The sequence below is a fragment of the Callithrix jacchus genome, chromosome 12, assembly GCF_049354715.1.
Source record: "Callithrix jacchus isolate 240 chromosome 12, calJac240_pri, whole genome shotgun sequence".
Classification (NCBI taxonomy): Eukaryota; Metazoa; Chordata; class Mammalia; order Primates; family Cebidae; genus Callithrix; species Callithrix jacchus.
Window position 1 is genome coordinate 48,246,421 of NC_133513.1, and position 20,568 is coordinate 48,266,988.

Here is a 20,568-nt window from a genome sequence, read left to right on the forward strand (position 1 = left end):
TTTTCTTTTCTTATTTCTTTGATTATGTCTTCTCCGTTTTCTGTTTATTTTTTGCTATTAGAGATAATTTCTAGTTATCAGTAATAAATAGGTTTACAATATGTTTGCATTTACTAGAAGGCCGTTTGATTTTTTGCATATTTTAGTTTTTGCATACTCACTAGAAGGCTCTTTTATTTTTTACATATCCAATATTTTTACTTCTGGTTTGATTTCATGTTCTGCCAACATATCACTTTAACTTTGGAGTGGGTCTCTTTTACATGCAGTAAAAGTTGTATGAAGGAAATGTGTGAAGCTCAGCAAAGCCCCTTCAACACAGTGCACAGTGAAATTTTGTGAAAGGAAATAAGTACACTATGCTTTCTATTTGAGAGTTTTGCTTGTTTGCTTTTCTTAAGGATCAAGTAGATTCAACCTGAGGCTTAAGCACAAGCCGTAACGGGAAGTCCTTAACATTTTCTGTTCAAAAGGTCAGACATTAGGTAGAAATTCAGGCAAGGATTATCAGTGAGAAACAGACTGTGCTTTTGCAAGTAGAATTCCCTTTCCAGCAAATCAGAATCTGTAAATAAGGCAAACGTGGCCATATGGGTGGTGAATGGGTTCCCTGGCTGAGGTGTACAGAAACACAACATTTGGGAAGCACATGTACTTCGCTTTCTCTTTCTTACTCTAACACCCTCTCTCTCTCCATCTAATCTCCTCCACGAGAATTCCAAACTCTTCTTCAACAAGTAATTAGCTCTTTCACTACGTTTGAATATGCAAACCTATCCAGGTCTCAGAAAAATAATACTTTCAGCTTCTGCACTCCTTAGAAAGAATATCGTACCTATAAATGACTTTTTTTCTTATTATTTCATTTTAGAAACAAATCGTTTGAAATTGACTACATTTCACTTAGCACATAGTGGTTAATCAACGGAAAATACAAGCCCAATAAAGGGGTGAATATCACTGTCTGTTCTATTTACAGAAATATTCTCAGTCCTTATGACATTTTGTGGCCCATGGTGGGTACTCAACAAATATCCCTGAAACTGCAGGCTTCTGACTTTTCTGGAGACATAATTCAGACACCACCTTTTGCAAAGGATATAATTTAAATAACTTAGAATTTTATAACAAGTAAATTCCAGAAGTAGAAAAGGAAACAAAAGTGTGAGGCGTCCACAATTGAAGTTGGATTACATTTCTGAATGTCTTCTTAAAATATCACTTGTATTGCACAGGTTCTAGTTTTTCCTATCCCACTTTAGGAAAAGCTTACAACAAATTATTTTAAAAGAATATCATTCACAATATAAATGTTGCACATTTTCTTCCCAGATAAAAATATTTTCCTTATTGAAAAAAATAACTTACTGTTTCTTTGAAGAAACATGTTAATATAAACCATATCAACCAGGTATATGCTGTGAATTGTCATCATGTAACCTTCAATTTGGTGGGTCTCTAAGTGTCACAGAGTCATTTAGTGAGAAAGATCATTCCAGCGCACTCGAGGAAATGCTATGGAGCAGCTGTCTGTTGCTTTACACAGATGGTAATTTACAAATATGTATACTGAAGGACTTTGTGATGTACTTCCAAAGGAAAAGTGATTCTTTAATGTCAAAATATTCCATCCTTGTATTCTAAATCACTGGGGGAAATTAACCTCCATTACTTAGTATAATTAGTTTGACACTGATATAATTAGTAACCACTACAAAAGAACAAAGATTACAAGATCGATGTAAATAAAGGCCAATTATTTTACTTCTCTAAAGAAATACAGACTTTCCCCTTTTGCCATTAGTCACAGGCAGACAATAAAAAATATTTTGTGCTAAACTAGCTATTAATAAAATAAACAATGTGTCTTCCTTACAGTTAATATTTAGCTTAGTTGTCCTTAATGTAAAAGTCTGGGAATGGCGGTGGAAGACAGAAGGAAAAATTTAAAAATTAAAATAAAAATTAAACAACTGAGGGCCCAGTTAAGCTAGGCACTGATACCCCCTTGCATATTGTCAGATATAGATATTTTATTGATAAGGACACAAGTATAGAATTATAATTCCGCTAGATTCTCAAAGTAGGAAATGTCAGCTGAATTTGATCTTCTGTGTGGCAAACTTTCTTATATACTACTGCTCCCCTCTCAATTATGACAAAGAAATTATTTTTAGGGAGATTTTTATACAGTTTATAATTTAGATATCATCTTTAATTCAAACGCAATGCTGTCTTTTCACAAGTGTTTGTCCTTACCCCTTAAAGTATATCACTTTTCTAATGTCCATAGAACAAACAGTATAAATTATACTAGCTCAGGGAATCAGCAGACTTCTTATTTTCTCCCAAAAACTCAAGGAATGTCATCTCCAAAATGTGTGCTCTCTTAAAAAGAACCTTTCCTCTTGCAGTTTGTCTCCCCAGCACTTGCTTAAGAAAGTTACAAAATTAAAGGAATAAAACATTATAACAGGTTTCAAAAAACAAAACAGAACCTTAGAGGCTTCTACTTGCCTACGCCATAATGCTGTCAAAAATAAAATGTTCTCCACAAATTGGAGGCTTGAGCAAATGAGGGAGAAGAAAACTCAACCAATTAGAATATTTTTAATAAAACCTGACAGAAATCTTCTCCAAACACACTTGTATCAACATTCATAAAGAGAGATCTAATGCCATTCCATTTGACTGAAATCCAAATCTATTGAACTTTCAGACAAAGTAAATAGCCTATTTATTCTGGAATGAACTACATAATCAGCTAAGCATTTCACTTGAGGCCATCTTCCTCCACTAGATTATCCCCTGAAATAGCATCAGACATCTTTCTGTGGGCACTTGGGTGACTGATTGAAAAGTCTTTTTCCCCTAAAGGAATTAGAAACCATTTTGGACTCTTCAGCTTCCCTTCAGTTCTAGCCCATGCTTCAAAAATTCCATTCTTCAAAAATCCTTAAGTAATCATCATTTATCGGAAAATAATTATATTAAAAGCATACGATGCTGTAATAAAACATGCATTTTATACTCATCTTAAGTCAACACTTTCGTCTTTGTATTTGGAAAAGAAACGAAAGTCTGTGAATGATTACTTTTTGTTTCAAATGCATATAATTTACCAATTAGAAAAAATTATCTTGAATAAAGAATTTCTCTTTAGCTTTAGTTTTCCATTTAAACTGATAAAATCATATAATATTATATTGATAGTGGTATATTAATTGCTGGACAAAAAAGATCTATTTTTTCTTTAAATATTCAATGTAAAATCCTATGTCATGTCAGTTCCACTGAGAACTCTAGGCTAAAGCAGAGATAACAAAAGGAAATGTGCCTTTAAAGACTCACACAAATAGGAAAAACTGTTTTTATGATCAGATTCAAAACAGACATAAAATATGACTCACACTCATTAAAAAAATACCAGTATTCTCTATTATGGGAAAGGCATTATAATATTAAGTGTCACTTTTCTTTCCCTAGAAGTTAAAAATAACTTTCTTTATGTGACTACAATGCAAAAATATTTAAATTATTTCGTTGTTTAATAGATCATATTATAAATACTGGCTCACACTATATATCAAAATAAAACTGGAACTAAGCTAGCAGCAGATAAAAAGTTGGAATAAAAAAATATAAATCTAAGATATAAATCTATAGATACAAAAAAATGGGAAAATATTTTTATGACTTGGAGGAAGTAAATAACTTTTAAAGCAAAGGCAGCAAAAGATTAGCAAAAAAAGTTATATATTACAGAATGAGGGAGGATATTTATGATATTTAAGACTGAGAAACAACTAATACTTAATGCTAATAGATAAACAAAGGGATGCTTAAATTAAATGGTAATCAGATAAATTAAAACAATTGCTATCATTTATACCACTTACACTGGCAAAAAAAAAATGGTTGTAAAGACACAGAAAACGCTTTAGATAATACAGTACAACCTGTCCGGGCACAGTGGCACATGCCTGTAATTCCAGCACTTTGGGAGGCTGAGGCAGGCAGATCACCTGAGGTGAGGAGTTCAAGAACAGCCTGGCCAACATGGTGAAATCCTGTCTCTACTAGAAATATGAAAATTCACCAGGCATGGTGGCTCATGCCTGTAGTCCTGCCTGGGCAACAGGGCCAGACTCTTGTTTCAAAAATTTAAAAAAAATTAAAAATATATATGGCATAACCTAAAAATAATTCACTAAAAATCAGTGTTATGGGCCTTATAACAGAGGAAATTCATTCTTAGATATATCCTATATATCCCAAATAAATAGTTGCATAAGTCTATATGAAAATATGTACTTTAGCTGCAGAGTCATTTATGGTGAGGATTAGAAGAAAACCAGTTTTCCATTACTGGAGAGAATCATGCAGCAATGGGAAATGATAGATCAGATGCTCACACAACAATGTGAGCTGAAAAACAGAATATTTAATCAAAGAAGTGGAAACTAGTATCAAGTAAGTAAAAAATCCAAAGGTATATATTATATAAATTAGACTGGTAGTATCAAGGTGGTAAGGGGAAGGAGAATGGGGAAAGGGTTGGGGGAGAGAAAGAAAAAGAACTGGATGATGCAAAAAGTCAGAAGGCAATCAGCAATGAGAAGAACATGAGCTTTGATGTTTTAGAAACTCGCAATCAAATCCTAACAGTCACTTACTACCAGTGTGACTTTGAGCAAGGGAATTTTCTATATGACTCTTCCTCACTAGCAAAATTGAGATAATAGTTGTCACTTCATGGATGATGAGTAAACGAGTAAATACTTGATATTTTACATACTCAAGAATTTTTCCTTTTTAAGCTTTTTAGAAATGGCATTTATAGTTGCCTATGTTATAGGAGTGTTATCCTTATTGATGAATTCAAGTTTCTTTTGCTGAATTCTAAAATGGGGAAACAATACTAAACAAGGAATATCCATGTGCTATGACAAATTCAGGCTATGTCAAAGCATTTTATAATTCCAATTAAAATCGAAATCATTGTTTTGCATATGATTCTGAGATATGCAGCAATAGTAGAATATTAGCTTTATGATTATTACCAATATATTAAAATCAGTATCTTCAAATTTAAGATTACAGAGAAATGCTGAGATTGCTAAAAGATATCTTAAAATGTTTCTTTTGCAAATTGAAACCTGACACTAATACTTTTTCTTATTACATTTCATCGTGCACTAAATCTCAAAGAGAATTCTCCAAGCTCTTTGAAAATTAAAATGCTGAGGAGTGAAGCAACAAAATGCACTTACTTTGTCCTGTTACTAGATTTGGGAAAAGCATCATCTTGAAAGGGACTTATCTTCTTAGAGTAAAAGTCATATAAGGACCTCTGTTCACTTTTCAAATCACTGAAATATCCACAGCCTTCTTAGGAAATATACATTTCTATTTACAGGCCAGATTTCCTCTCAGAGGAAAATACATTGGGGAGAGGTAAATTTGCCCAAAAGTCATTGTTGAGTGATGGAATGATTGATTCATCCAAGAAGAATATATATTAAGCACTACTATATGGCAAAAAAAAAATGCACTGGGGCTGAGCATATATTAATGAATGAAATCGACATGGTTCAGCCTCCAAAGAGTATACAAAGTAGTATGATTGTCAAACAAAAGGAAGTAAATACTACCTATCTATCTATGAAATTACAAATTGTAGCAAGAATAAGCAGGAAAAACAGGATTCTAAGAAAAAGAATGACAAAAAGAACAAAGTATTCATAGAGATTTCCAACAGTGTAATTTTAACTGACACCTGATGGATATAAAGAATGACCTTTGCAAAGAGACACAGAGTCTTACAGAGAGGAGGCATAAAATGTTCAAAAGTGCTGAGGCAGAAAATAATGTGGTCTTTAAAGCTGCCGACATCAGTTCATGGGACCTTGAGCCTAGTATACAGTGAACAAACTCCAAGATATGCAACTAATTTAGAGACATCTCCATGACAGCCTGTAGACCACTGCATAAGGATCTGATATTATGTCAGTCTTCATGGGAAATCAATAGGAGTTTTTAAAAGCCATTGTCTGATGTATGTGTTTAAGAGTTCTAGTTTTCATATGGAAAAGGAGGTAGAGGGAGACCAGGATGAAAATTTTTCAATCAGACCAGGGAAAAGAAAACCAATCATGATTTGGGTTAAACAGATGACTGAGAAACTAAGTGAGAAGTGGATGGATTAAAGATATATTTCAGAGGGTTTAAAGATGCAGGAAATAGCAGTAATGACTCAGAGTTCTGGCTTCCACAGTATGGCAGATTGTAATGCAACATACAAGGATGGCAAAGACTGAATGAGAGGATCAGAATCTGGAGGAGTAGGAAATTTAAAGCACCCTGGCTTTCACATCCCTGGAGACTAGAATTCAGGTAACTGAGAAGCAGGGATTCCTTTAGCAGTTGGGAGTGGAAGTCACAGGCCTTGGCTGAGAGCAAAACTGACCTCTACTGACCACTTACAGTGAGTTATGGGCTGTGCTGGCTTCTTCCAGTTGTGCTATCTCATTTACTTCCTACTACAGGTCTGGAAGGTGGCATAATTAGCTACATTTAAAAGATGAGGAAATTAAAGGTGATATTTTGTATCTTGTTCAAAGTCCCTTGGCAAATGACAGAGATAGGACTCTAAGGTTTGACTGTAAAAGTACAGTGTCCAAACCTATCCTCAATTTAATGATTAGAAACAGTGAATACATAAAACCAGTGAGAGTGAGGGTGTGTGTGTGTGTGTGTGTGTGTGTGTGTGTGTCTGGCAGTGATGGGGCATGCTAAATAATGCTCATCATAGATCCAGTTCTTCTGTCATCTAAGAAAAGCAAGGAGGCAAGTCTCTATTAACACAAAGGCACAAAGCGGACTCATTCATGCATGATAAAACGTCTACCAAGTGATACACGCTGGACAAGTATCCGGGTCAGCAAAAGAGGTACGGTCCCAACTATCATGCAGCTCAGAGCCTAGCAATCTATCATTCTCAAAATACAATTTTCTTTACACAGTGCCACACCAGTAGGCTAGATTAGCCATGCACACGCACGATTCACATACAAGGTCAAAATCCCGTGTGCTACGGGAGATAAAGCACCAGGTGATAGTGCTCTATGGGAGATAAAGTGCTACAGGAGGCAAAACAATATAGGCCTTAAGAGCAGTGGGAGATTACTTGGGATGGAAAGGTCACAGAGCACTTTCTTTATTGATTAAGTAAATGCCTGAAACACAATAGGGTCTGAACTAAACGATATTGGAAGATGTAAACAAAATCCAATTTCCCGTGGAATTAATTAATAACGTATAAACAGAGACATTAGAAAAATAAACTGTTCTAGTACTGTATCTAAGGCTCAGAATAAAGAAGATCATACTCTAGTCTGAAGGTTGGGAAACTTTCCCTATAAAGGGGCAGATAGCAAATATTTTTTCAGCCTTGTGAACCCCGTTGTCTATATCTATCAACTCAGTACTAATATTTTTGCAGGAAAGCAGTCATGAACAATATGTACATGAATGGAAACAGCTGTGTTCCAAAAAATGTTTTGCTTACAAAAGCAAGTGTCAGGCTGGATCTGGCTCTCAGGTCACTGCTGGCCAACCCCTGCCCTAGTCTCATTGCTCCTTCAATTTAATAGAATTAACTGTCACTCAAGTTGCTGGAAATGCAAGGAAGGCACTGAGCCTAATTAGGCTATGGCAGACAAAAAGATGATTGGAAAGAACAGTTGTAAGTTGAGACTGAAACAAAGCCTACTCTCTTGAGTCTTTCCGCTAAAATAAGAAACATAAACACATCCCAATTACAGAGTAAGATGGCAAGCACCGCTGAAGGGAGAAAGTTGTCACTGGAGACCCACTGCATGGTGTGGCCACAAGGATGGTAGTGGAGGCTGCCTTATCAGCCAGACTTCTCAGCTCTCTTTCCAGACTCTCCTGACTTGCCTTGGTAAGAAGATCTTGGTGAGTTGAAGCCACTAATAGAAGCCCATATCCCAGTTAATTTTTATGATGCTGTCCCTGCTGTGGCTCTCTCTCATTTTTCTCTTTCATGTTTTATTAATAATGATTGCTCTATTTTGAATAAAAGTATTGTAACAAATTGAACTTAAATCATTCATTCAACATTTATTTATTGGGTATGTCCTGTATGTGCTTACCATTGAGTGCCTATGATGTTACTACTCTGTGGTGGAGCAGGAGAACTGAGGGTGAGAAAAACATTTATATTGTCCCTACTCTCCTGGAACATAATGTCCAGATGATAAAACACAAAATAAGGTCACAAGTAAATGGAATTGCAACTGTGATCAGCTGCTTTGAAGGAAACAGACAAATTGCTAAGATGGAAAATACCACCGGAAGGGAATAATTTACACAGAGTAGACAGAGACAGTTTTTCTATGGAGATCTTTATTTAATTAAATTTCCTTAAATCACGACCAGAAACAGGGTTCTAGAGACTGTTAAAAGACCACTGGTATTGAAGCATGGTGAATTAGGGGAGAAAGAAGTGTGAAAAAAGTTATGTTGGAAAAACGGAACAGGTTATGCTGGGAGGCCATATGGACCCTGGTAAGGTTTGCATGTTTCAACCTGAACACAGCTAGAAATCGATGAGAATAGTTTTGACTTGGGGAGTAATGTAGTTTGTTTTACCAATATTAATCAAAAATGGTTTGTAAAGCAGCTAGGAGTATAAGTGTGGAGAATATGATAGGGTGGGTACTGTAACAGAAAAGGGGTAAGATGAAGTGGCTTGCTTGGTGCGGGGTGGTGGCAGCGGCAGTAGAAGTATAGGGGAGTTGCCGAATTTGAGATTTGTGTTGAAGGAAGAACCAAGTTTTGTGGATGGGTGGATGGTTATAAAGTTTAAATGTGGGTGAGTAGGTGGCTGTGGGATAGGAAGGGAAGGGTAATTGAATTAAAGAAGCCAATGATTTCTGGTTTGACCTCCTGGTTGGCTGATGGTGCCATTTATCTTGAAAAGGAAGAATAGGGGAGTAGAAAGAGTGGAGAGAAGAACCAAGAGGTATGTTTTGGACATATTTGAAAATTCATGGGGCAAAGAGGCAGTTAGATACACAAGAGTGAATCTCAGGCAAATCATTAGAATATAGATGGTATTTTAGGCTACCTGATTGAAAGTCATGACAGGAAGAAAGTGACGGAAAAAAAGACCCACAAAAAGGTTGTATTTAAATTTTCTGTACCTTGTGATGTTTTGATATCTTAGAAAATCTTTCTAAGTGGGGAGAGATTGCCTTTGCCTGAGGCTAGCCAATTCTTAAGATAGGAAAGGGACCAGCCTGAAGCATGTTTTGACTGCAAACTAACCACCCCAGAGCCACACTTCCTCTACCTTGCCCATATACCCCGGAAGCAATATTCTTCTGACTTAAGCAATCCAGGGCCAGGTACCAGGCAACCAGCTATTGCACAAAGTCTGGAGAAATTATCCAAAGTAGCCAGTCCTAAACTGTTCATCCTATCCTGCCTTACCTTTCTCTCAGAAACCCAATAAAGGCCAGACCTTACAACTTACCTTGCTCCTGTTACAGCCTCCTGACCACTCTGGTCTTCTCTATGTGGCCATGTATGGCATGCCTCCTGTCTCTAGGACCTATGAATAAAAAATACTTTCTTTTCCCGGGTCTCTCCTGTGTCTCCTCTGATAGCCCCATCTGATTGATTGTTGTATAAATTCACACAAAACAAAATTTCTGAGAAATCATACTATTTATAGATGCTGCAAAATAGATAAACAATGAAAGTCCATATTAGTAATCAGAAAAAAAGGTCAGAAGCCTCAGGTACCTGAGAGAGACAGAAAAATGACATCTGGAATTTGAGGAGAGCCTGTTAGGAGAAGAGCCATCTCTGCTATAAGCACAAGAACAGAGAGAGAATGGGGATGGTATCCCAAGGACAACATATAGGATTTTGTCACTTATTTTCTCCAAATTTCACAAAAAAATTGTGATCCATATTGACTGTTTTTTGTTCCAGGTCTCTGATAAATAAGTCATCCAATCCATGTTAAAACAGACTGGCTTCTTGCATCATAAGACTTAATTTCTATTTTTACAAGATTCTTTTAGCTGCTTCCACCAAAGTCCCTTTCCCCCCTGCATACACTGGAACTTATCTTGCATATTCTATTTTTTGTAATATATAAGGTGTGTTTTCCTTGCTGGACTTTGGGGCTTTAGAGAGAAGGGACTCTCTTTTTTCCTTTCTATATCCTTCCAGCCAACTGACCATCTGATTCTTTACAAAATTGAGAGACTTACTATATATAGTAATTTGCAAATGGACCTCCAAACTTATAATACCTGCTTTTAGTGCTACACTTAGTGTTTTAGTTCATGTAGGAGTCAGTGAAGACTACGGTGAATAACCAAAAACTTGAAAGAAGAAGTGCAAGCACTTTCTTAATATTTTTTAAATGCTCTTAATTCAGAAACCATTAATCCGATTTAAGAGAAAACTGCTTAAAAATTTTAGAGAATTTATAAAGACATACCTTTAATGGAGAAAAGGACAATGATATGTAACATTTCAAAATTAATCATGTTTTAGCAGCCTTCTGTATGCTTACTAATTTTTATTAATAGTTTTCACATACTGAATTAAGTTTCTGCAACTAATATATTTTCTTCTCTTTTGCCTTGAAGTTTCTGTAGATTTTCCATTATGGACTACGTGTCTATGTTACAGATGAATAGATATCCATTCCTATTGATTTCTTGTGGAAATAATTTTCTTATTAAAATTTGATAAATAGTGCCCTTAATAGTATGGAAGATATTTTCAGAATTAGTTATACCATATTTTGCTATGCCTCATGATGGTACTAGATTTTTTTTTCAATATTTCACTTTGTATTTTTGTGTCTGTTTTACTATTAATAATCTGAAAGTCTCATGTTTTTCTACTATCTTTATTGTTACATTTTAAGTACAACATGATGTAATTTTTTTTTTTTTTTTTTTGAGATGGAGTCTCACTCTCTTGTTGCCCAGCCTCCAGTGCAATGGCATAATCTCAGCTCACTGCAACCTCCGCTTCCTGGGTTCAAGCAATTCTCCTGCCTCAGCCTCCCGAATAGATGTTATTACAGGCACCCACCACCATGCCTGGCTAATTTTTGTATTTTTAGTAGAGACGGGTTTCACCATGATGGCCAGGCTGGTCTTGAACTCCCGACCTCAGGTGATCCGTCCTCCTCGATCTCCCAAAGTGCTAAGAATACAGGCCAGAGCCACTACACCTGGCCAATACAATATTTTTAATCCTATATTTCTTCATATATTATCTACTGACTGTTCACTGTAATACTGACAAAATTTATACCTCCGCTTACTCTCCAATCACTTCTCTTATTGCATTACCTAATTTTAATTCTTTACATACTTTGTTTTCATACATTTCTACGCCTTTGCATGTTTATGCTATGCTATTTAATGTATCACCTTTTAGTGGCATTTTTTTGTCTTCAGGATAAAAGATAAAGAATTCACCATTTGTATCCTACCTCTCACCTTCTCTTAAACATTTCATCCCAAATTGTGTCAAATAAATTACTTTCATGTTCTTATCTATCCTCTTAACATTTTCATTCTGTTCTGTAAACATAATTCTCATAAATATTTTTACTTATTACTGCAGTTAGAAATATTTACTATTTTCAACATATTTAATGTTTATCCACAGTTCTTTTGCTGTAATTCCTCTATTCATTTTCATTGTCAGAATATTCTTAAAGGAATCTGGCAACTAGATTCTGAGTAGTATTATATGCTGGAAACTGCTTGTCAATTGTCTTACTTTAAAAGATACATTGGCTGAGTTTAGGAACCTGGGTAACACTGCCATTTTCTGAGGATACTAAAGAGCATCTTTCCTGAGGACCTGTTCTTTTCCTAATGTGGAATGTTACTGAGAGGAATTCTGAGGTCACCATTTGTTTAGGCCTTGATCTCCTTTCAAACTCCCCAAAAGATTCCCTATTCTAGTTGGCCTTCTACACTGGTGGTTCCCCAATCATACTCCAGAGAACTTGAGCATCAGTGAATTCTGGTATCTTCTGGGAGCCCTGGAACTAACTATCCCTTGAAGATACCAATGGATGGCTGTGTTTTAAAAGTTAAGTAGATTAGGATATTGATGGCGACCATTTTGCATTTTTTTTTTCAGAATGTTGGACTTCCAAACAAAAGATTCAAGTCAAAAACATTTATTCTCAAAACTTCTTCACATCTGAAAATAATAACTTTAAGTGTTTTTTTTTTCCTACATATGTTAATTTCTCCTTTTCAGGCACACAATTACGTGAATGCTGAACTTTTCTTTTTTTTGTTTGGGCTTTCTGACAAATTATTTTCATCTACCCTTACAATTGTTGTAACTCATTGTTCGTGTTGATTTATTTTGTTTCACTTTTTTTAATCTTAACATGCTTTTTGATATTTTTAGTTTCTATTCTCCTTTAGGTTATTTCCAACGTTAACTTTCATTTGTATGTTAGATTTAACATTATTTGTTACTATTCTTTCCTATACTTAATATGGTTTGCTTCTGTACCCAACCAAAATCTCATCTTGAATTGTAATCTGAATGTAATCCCCATATGTTGGAAGAGGGACCTCAAGGGAGGTGGTAAGATCACAGGGGCAGTTTCTTCATGTTGTGCTTGTGATAGTGAGTGAGTTCCCAGAAGATATGATGGTTTTATAAGAGGCTTTTCCCCCTTTCCTCTGCACTTTTCTCTCCTGCCACCATGTGAAAAAGGACATGGTTGTTTCCTCTTCTGCCATGATTCTAAGTTTCCTGAGGCCGCTATATCTCTTTCTGAATTTGTTTCCCAAATGTCTGCTTTAAGAAATTATTTAAAAGAAATTATTGTTTTGCTAATGTATATTGCTTAATTTAGTAATATATTTGGGAATTAATTTCATTTTCTCCATGACAAAATTTTGCTGGTAAATATTTTTCAACTGCTTTCTATACTTATTATTTTAATACCTTGGTATTCATGCTACAGTGGTCCCTTTTTCACATGGTGGGTCTTCACAGACTATATGCTGGAAATTTATCTTTCAATATGATTAGCATTTGGAACTATGAGAGGAAGAGTGGGACACAGCACAACAGCAATTTTAAGGGGCTGACCATGAAATGCCCTAAAGTAGATTCCTATGTCTAGTTTAGCCTTTAATTCTCCCCAGCCAAGACAGAGATGTGACTCAGTACTGCTTCCGAAGGAGTTTCTCTTCTAGCTTGCTCCACTGTCTGAGTCCTTTCATACAAGTGGTGAGTCTCAATGGCTCCTCCAATCGTCCAATTGCGTTGTCATGTTCAGCGGCTTCCAGGCATGCACTTGTCACAGAGTGCATTGTTACAAATAAAAGATTGTTTGTTTAGAAGGGTATACTGCCTCATTCTGAAACTGCATACTGGGCTCTGGAGCCCTTCTTCCTATATTTGGCCCCCTGTATTTGAATCTGGATTCAAGTTTGAATTTCCTTCTAGTTATTTTAAATTAATTTTCATGAGGAAAGGGGGTTATATCATCATTACCATTTTAAGTCCAAAAGTCTTCTGTAGTACAAAAATATTTCATATCTACAGATTAATTTATTCTTACATCACATCCAGTTATATTCAATGTAGTAACCAATACTATCCCCAATTTTACAAAATGAAAAAAATTCCAGAGAAGTTATGTGGTTCATATATGGCCACACAGCAAAACAAGATCATATTTGAATGAAGAATTATGTGCTTGCTTTCTAGTTTAACTTTTATTTCCATTTAAAACATGACCACCCTGTTGTTTAGTATTTTTCTCCTAGAAGTTTATCATAATGCTGTACCGCTAATGAGGGGTACAATATGTCAGCAACTTAATCTGTGACTCACATTTGCAAAAAAGCCCCAAATTTGAACTTGAATTCAACTCTATAACACCCACCTAAATTTATGTTTACAAATACTCTTACTATCTTGTGAATCACTCACTCCTATTGTATTGTATTTGGTGTCAAAGCATTTAATTTTTAAATCATTTTAAAAATTGCATTCATAAATTAGAAGTATCCCAGGTCTCTCTGTGTGGTCTGGGTTTTGCCCTACTTCTACAGTTATGTGAGGAAGGCCCTGTAGATAGGTTCATCTGAATATACAACTAAGGGCCTCTGAGACATCAGGGAACATCAACAGCTACCCTATTATGCAGGTGATCTCTGGTCTAAAAAGTGAAATGATGAGTGGAACTTTGAAGCTGACTGTCAGACTTAAGGGTAACTTAATTAAGTGGTAAGTCCCTTGAACAGAAATGGAAAACGAAAGCTGCCCCTAACACTAGAGCCCTGGGAAAGAATTAATAACGGAAAGTAATGAGATGTTCTAGAAAGATAAGAAGTGACAAAGTGGAAAGGGTAAAAGGCCCACCAGTCTATCTTGGAGTAACATTTCCTACAATGTCATCTGCCAACACCATGTTTTTTATATTCAATAAAAGTATTTTATTTAAGAATCATTTACTGAAAGATGGCTGATCACTAACATCTCAGGATTGCAGCTCCCAGTGAAAGTGCAGAGAACGAGAGGACGCCACACTTTCAGACAAATTTTGGTCACTCACGGAGCAGAAGATTCCCAGTGGAGGAGCCGCACGGGTCGCCATCGAGACTCTTGTGGCTGGTGCAGCGGTTTTGCCAGCACCTCGGCACGGCAGCTCTTGGTGCAGAGTAAATGGGACTGGTTCCCCTTCTGACCGAGGTTTGGAGCTCCAGGTAGGCAGAGTCGCCTATTATGGACTCAAGAAGGAAGCCAGACTGGAGATTCCCAGGCAGAAAAGCACCATCAGTCTTAACGCCGCTGTTTTGGCCCATGCAGTGGGTTGCTCATATTTCAGCCCTGGGAATTAACAACTTGGACGTCCACTCAGAGACCTAATTTGAAAGTTGGTAATCACAAAGATGACAGGTGGATAAATTTACAATGATGGGAAGAAACCAGTGTAAAAGGCTGAGAATACTCAAAATCAGAATGCCTCTCCCTCTAAAGAGGATCACAGTTCCTCATCGACAAGGCAACAAGGCTTGATGGAGAACGAGCGCATCCCATTAACAGAATCAGGCTTCAGAAGATGGATAATAAGAAACTTCTGTGAGTTAAAAGAACATGTTGCAGCCCAATGTAAAGAAACTAAGAACTTTGAAAAAAGGTTTGACAAAATCCTAATGAGAATAGACAACTTAGAGAGGAATATAAGTGAATTAATGGAACTGAAGAATACAATACGGGAACTCCAAGAAGTCTGCACAGGTTTAAACACTCGAATTGTTCAAGCAGAAGAAAGGATATCAGAAGTCAAAGTCCAACTTAATGAAATAAAACGAGAAGACAAGATTAGAGAAAAAAGAATAAAATGGAATGAGCAAAGTCTCCAAGAAATGTGGGACTATGTGAAAAGAACTAATTTACGTGTGATAGGTGTAACTGAATGCAACGGAGAGAATGAATCCAAGCTGGAAAATATTCTTCAGGATATTATTCAGGAAAATTTTCCTAAACTAGCAAAGCAGGACAATATTCAACTCCAGGTAATACAGAGAACACCACAAAGATATTCCTCAAGAAGAGCAACCCCAAGACACATAATCTTTAGATTCACCAGGGTTGAAACAAAGGAGAAAATACTAAGGGCAGCCACAGAGAAAGGTCAGGTTACCCACAAAGGGAAGCCTATCAGACTTACAGCAGATCTCTCAGCAGAAACTCTACAAGCCAGAAGAGAGTGGGGGCCAATATTCAACATCCTTAAAGAACAGAACTTTCAGCCCAGAATTTCATATCTAGCCAAACTAAGCTTCACAACTGAAGGAAAAATAAAATCTTTTATGAACAAGCAAGTACTCAGAGATTTTATTACCACCAGGCCTGCTTTACAAGAGCTTCTGAAAGAAGCATTACACATAGAAAGGAACAACCAGTATTAGCCTTTCTAAAAATATACCAAAAAGTAAAGAGCATCAACATAAAGAAGAATTTACATCAATGAATGGATAAAACAGCCAGTTAACATCAAATGGCAGTAATCATAAATTTAAATCGACTAAATCCCCCAATCAAAAGATACAGCCAAAACCCAATGGTATGCTACATCCAGACCCATTTCACATGCAAGGATACACAAAGACTCAAAACAAAGGGATGGAGAAAGATTTACCAACCAAATGGAGAGCAAAAATAAATACATAAATAAAAAGCAGGAGATGCAATTCTCATATCTGACAAAATAGGTTTTAAAGCAACAAAGATATAGTGGTAAAAGGATCAATGCAACAATAAGAGCTAACGATCCTAACACCCAGATACATAGAGACTTTTTCTGTCAATGAGACAGAAAAGTAATAAGGATATCAAGGACTCGAACTCAGATCCGGAACAAGTAAACTTAATAAATATTTATAGAGCTCTCCACTTTAAATACACAAAATATACATTCTTGTCCATACCACATCACACCTACTCATAGGTTTAAATGAAATATTAATTGGCCATTATTAATACCCATTTTTTTTAGAATAAAACAACATTTCTGTTCTCTCTCTCCCTCTTTTTCTTCCTCTTTCTTCCTCTCCTTCACTCCTTTTTTTTCTTTCCTTCTCTCAAAAAAAGAAAAAAAGAAATCAACTTGTAGACCTCTAGATCCAGGTCAGCAATGTCTCTCTCATTGCCTGATTTCCTTCCTTCCCTTCTCTCCCTCCCTTCCTTCCTTCCTCCCTCCCTCCCTTCCTCCTTTCCTCCCTTCCTGCCTTCCTCCCTTCCTCCCTTCCTACAAAAAAAAAAAAAGATCATTTACTGAATCTTCTCCACTTCACTATTCTCTTTCATTATAAAAATCATTCCCAGCATTTGTCAACATCATTTATCGAGTGCTTCTAATCAAAATAATGACAAAGCAATATTCAGATGGAAGCATCAGTGTAGTACCTCAAATACAATTTCATAGCTCTTCTTTGTAATGAGATGAAATTAGATATAAGGTAAAAAGATAAGCAAGTTGAAAAAGAAAAATTCTTTAAGCTTTTTCCTTTAAACCCAGCATCAAGTTCAAAATCAATAAATGATGCAATAAAATAATAATAATATAATAATGACCCAGTTGCCAAATGCAAGGGTGAGTCAGTTTTCAGGAGCTTAGAAGTATTCCTGCAGTGTGACTCTATAAAGACAGAGAAAGCCCTAAACAGCCACAATGTAATGCATGATTCGAAATTTAAAGTCATTAATGCGAGATTCAGTATCTGGAAAGAAGAAAAAGCAGCAGTGATGATGAACTGAAATGCTACTGCATTTGCCAAGATACAAACAACCCAAGTACAAGCTGCATACAAACAACCCAAGTACAAGCTGCAGGGGGTGGAAGTGAGGAAGAATAAGGAAAATGACGTTCTCATGTCTGGACCGTGAGAGAGCTGACAAAGGAGACAGACACGAAAGTGTCATACCTACCTCCAACATGTGACTCTTTGTGGATTCACAAGAAGGCAAGCAGTATGTTATAGCCCATATACAGAAAGGTCAAGACAAATTTCCTATCTTGAACAGAGAACTGGCTCCACATTTGTCAATTGAGAGTTTCTGGGAAATGTGTTTCAAAGTTTTCCCAATAATAACAACACTAACGGCTAACAATTATTGAGCGCTAAAAGGTTATGAAAACCATCTGGAAGTATAGAGACTATAGTTCCACTAGATGGGGATTTGAATCTGGACAACTAACTGTGAGACTTTGCCCAAATTACATGAGCAGTTTGAATCTCAGTTTCCTAGTTGTAAATGGAGAAAAATAACAACTATTTCAGAGTGGTTAGCATTGAATACAAAGATGGATTCAAACATATAGCATGCATAATGCCTGAAGTGTGTTAAGAACCCCATCAATATTTGCTAGCATATAACCTTCTAGTAATTATCCTCACAATAATTCTAGGATATAAGAACTAGCATTCTTTTTTAAATGATTAACAAAAACTCAGGATTCATAGAGGTTTAGTACCTTGTCAGTGGTGAAAGCTAATAGGTGTAGAAGGAGGATTCAAATAAAAAGCTCACAAGGACCCCAAAAGCAACACTGGAGGGTGTGCCTCCAGACAATGCCTTTCTGCACTTCTAAAATATTGGGTTAGGTTTACCTGCTTTTCTGGGATGTGTTTCAGAAATGCAAGGGGTCCTACACATGATCTAATATCCCCAGTTTCTAGAAGTGGTAAGAAAGCTGAGAATTTCCTGATGTACAGATGAATAAGTCATCCCTGGTGAGAAAAACTGGTCCCAAGGAGGAGCCACAGACATCTCATTTAGTATCCCCGGAGTAATTGATTCTGCTTTAGGGAAGACTTGATGCTGAAGTGTTTATTTCCTTAACATGCTGATTGAAAGTTTGCCTTTTTTTGGTCTTTTGAGTTATTTATGGATAGATTCTTTGGGTAAAATGTAAGAAAATTAGAAATAGTACTGTTTTTGGAGATACTAAAATGACCCTATTTCAAGTGGAACACACAACAACTAAAAAGTAATACCAATCTCCACAAGATAATAGAGTAGAAGGTACAGAGGTATGAAGAGAGCCTACTAAATGACATTATGGCAGAAACATGCCACACCATCTTAATATACTTCCACAAAAAACTAAAGGAGAAGCAAAGGCAAATAACACTAAGTAAATTATATACAAACTTTCTCTTAAGCATTCCACTGTAAACATTACTTGGTGATTTTATTTTAAGAAGTGAAAACACGTGGAAGGGATTTCAATTCTAAGGAATATCCTAAGACTGTACTCAATGCCTTGGACATAGTTAATTACATCTGTGTGGGGCATGATTTATCCCTTTCTCATAATCATCATATTAATAATTACTCCAAGCTTAATTATTTGCACTAGATGTGTGTGTGCGAGGCTGTGCACTTGTGTATATGTTCATCTAGTGCTTTTATGTTACTCATGTTTTCTTTTTCACACTGTTGTAGTGTAACACGCCCTTCATTAGGAACCAAACCTGTGCCCTGGCCTGTTATATTTGCTCCACCCGCTGAGCACCTTCTCACCCTCTGTTTTTATCTGAAAGAAAGACAATAATATCTACCATTCAAGGTGCTATGTTTGTGAGAAATAATTTATACTTAGAGTCTGTCTATTATGTCAGTGTCTAATTAATGTAGCTTCTAGAGGTAATAATAAGAATAGTAGCATATATGTTTAGAGAAACAATGTTCTTTCTTTGCAAATGACAGTCAACTGATTTTAGGTGTTAATAATGTAGTTAGAACTTGGAATTTTTTAACATGCATCTCTTTTGTCTTCTATTTTATTGATTAGCATTTAATGTATCATTTTTATTTATCTTTCAGGTTCTTAGTCATAATCCTATACAATTCCATTTTTTTCTTGCTAGTACACACATTTCAAACAATATTTTCCTGCTAGTTCATTTTTAATAGTAAACTGAAGATTCTGAGGCTCGGTGATTTTTATTTTTAATTTTCTTTTCCTTAATGTTTAATAAAAATTTTACTATGAAAATAATAAATAATTGTAGCAGCAATGGTGAAGTGAGTTACATTCATATTATTCTTGTTTATTTTAGAAAGTCTCGTATTTCTACATTAAAGGTAATGCTTGCTGACACATTTTATTTTTCCTTTGTGAACAAATAAACCCTCTTTCCTATTATTTTTACTGTGCTTATGATGAATAGCTATTGAATTTTTATCAGATACTTTTTTAGCAATTGAGATAATTATATAGATTTGGACAATGTTTTATTTTGATGTGTTCTGTTAAGTTAATAATTTTCCTGGTGTGATATCACTTCAGCCTTCTAGGGTTAAGTGCTGTAGATTTCAATGCATAAGACTTTTCATGTCTTGCATCATATCTGTAATATTATAGATGTTTCCATTTATTTGCTTATTCAACCAAATAATTATTAAACAAGGACTTACTTGAAAGAATTGTGCTGGGTTTGGCAGAAGTTCAAAGACGAATATAAGACTCACTATTGTCAAGACAGTCTATTTGAGGGGTGGACATGAACACAGCTATACTACTAGTCATTCTGCTTTCTGCATCTTAAAAGTGCTTTCTTATTCATAAAATGATATGTATTTACTTTTTACATTCTAAATTCTGTACTTGAAGCAGAAGATAACCTAACAAGTAAAACAGCATGGTGCTACCTTCAGGGAACCCCCAGTCTAGTGGAAGACAGCCATAATCACATAACTGCTCTAATCAAAGATTTAACCCAGAAAAGTATTAGTTACCTCCTAGAATCCAGGCTCTGTTTTAAGTGCTGAGGGTATGGCAATGAACATAAATGCCTAAACTCTGCAATATTGGTGCTCACATTCTTGTAAATAAATATAATTGTCCCTGCATGGAGGCCAGGCAGCCTAGAATAACAGGGGGCCTTGCTCTCACATGATGGTATCCCTGAAAAAATGACAAAACTGGCTTTCTGATGCTGTTTC

The 20,568-nt window shown here is 35.9% G+C and overlaps 1 protein-coding gene and 1 long non-coding RNA gene across 6 annotated transcripts in view; both read right to left on the minus strand.

Moving 5' to 3' along the window:
• Window positions 1-20,568, minus strand: part of NRG3 (neuregulin 3) — a 1,123,251-nt gene that overhangs the window by 772,095 nt on the left and 330,588 nt on the right. The gene's annotated exons all lie outside the window — the stretch shown is intronic.
• The window catches only part of LOC118146101 (uncharacterized), a 58,863-nt gene continuing 38,295 nt past the window's right edge, over window positions 1-20,568 (minus strand). Inside the window, exon 2 of the long non-coding RNA XR_004731554.3 lies at window positions 1-20,568. This exon is cut by the window's right edge and continues 27,267 nt beyond it. This is a non-coding gene — a long non-coding RNA (uncharacterized LOC118146101).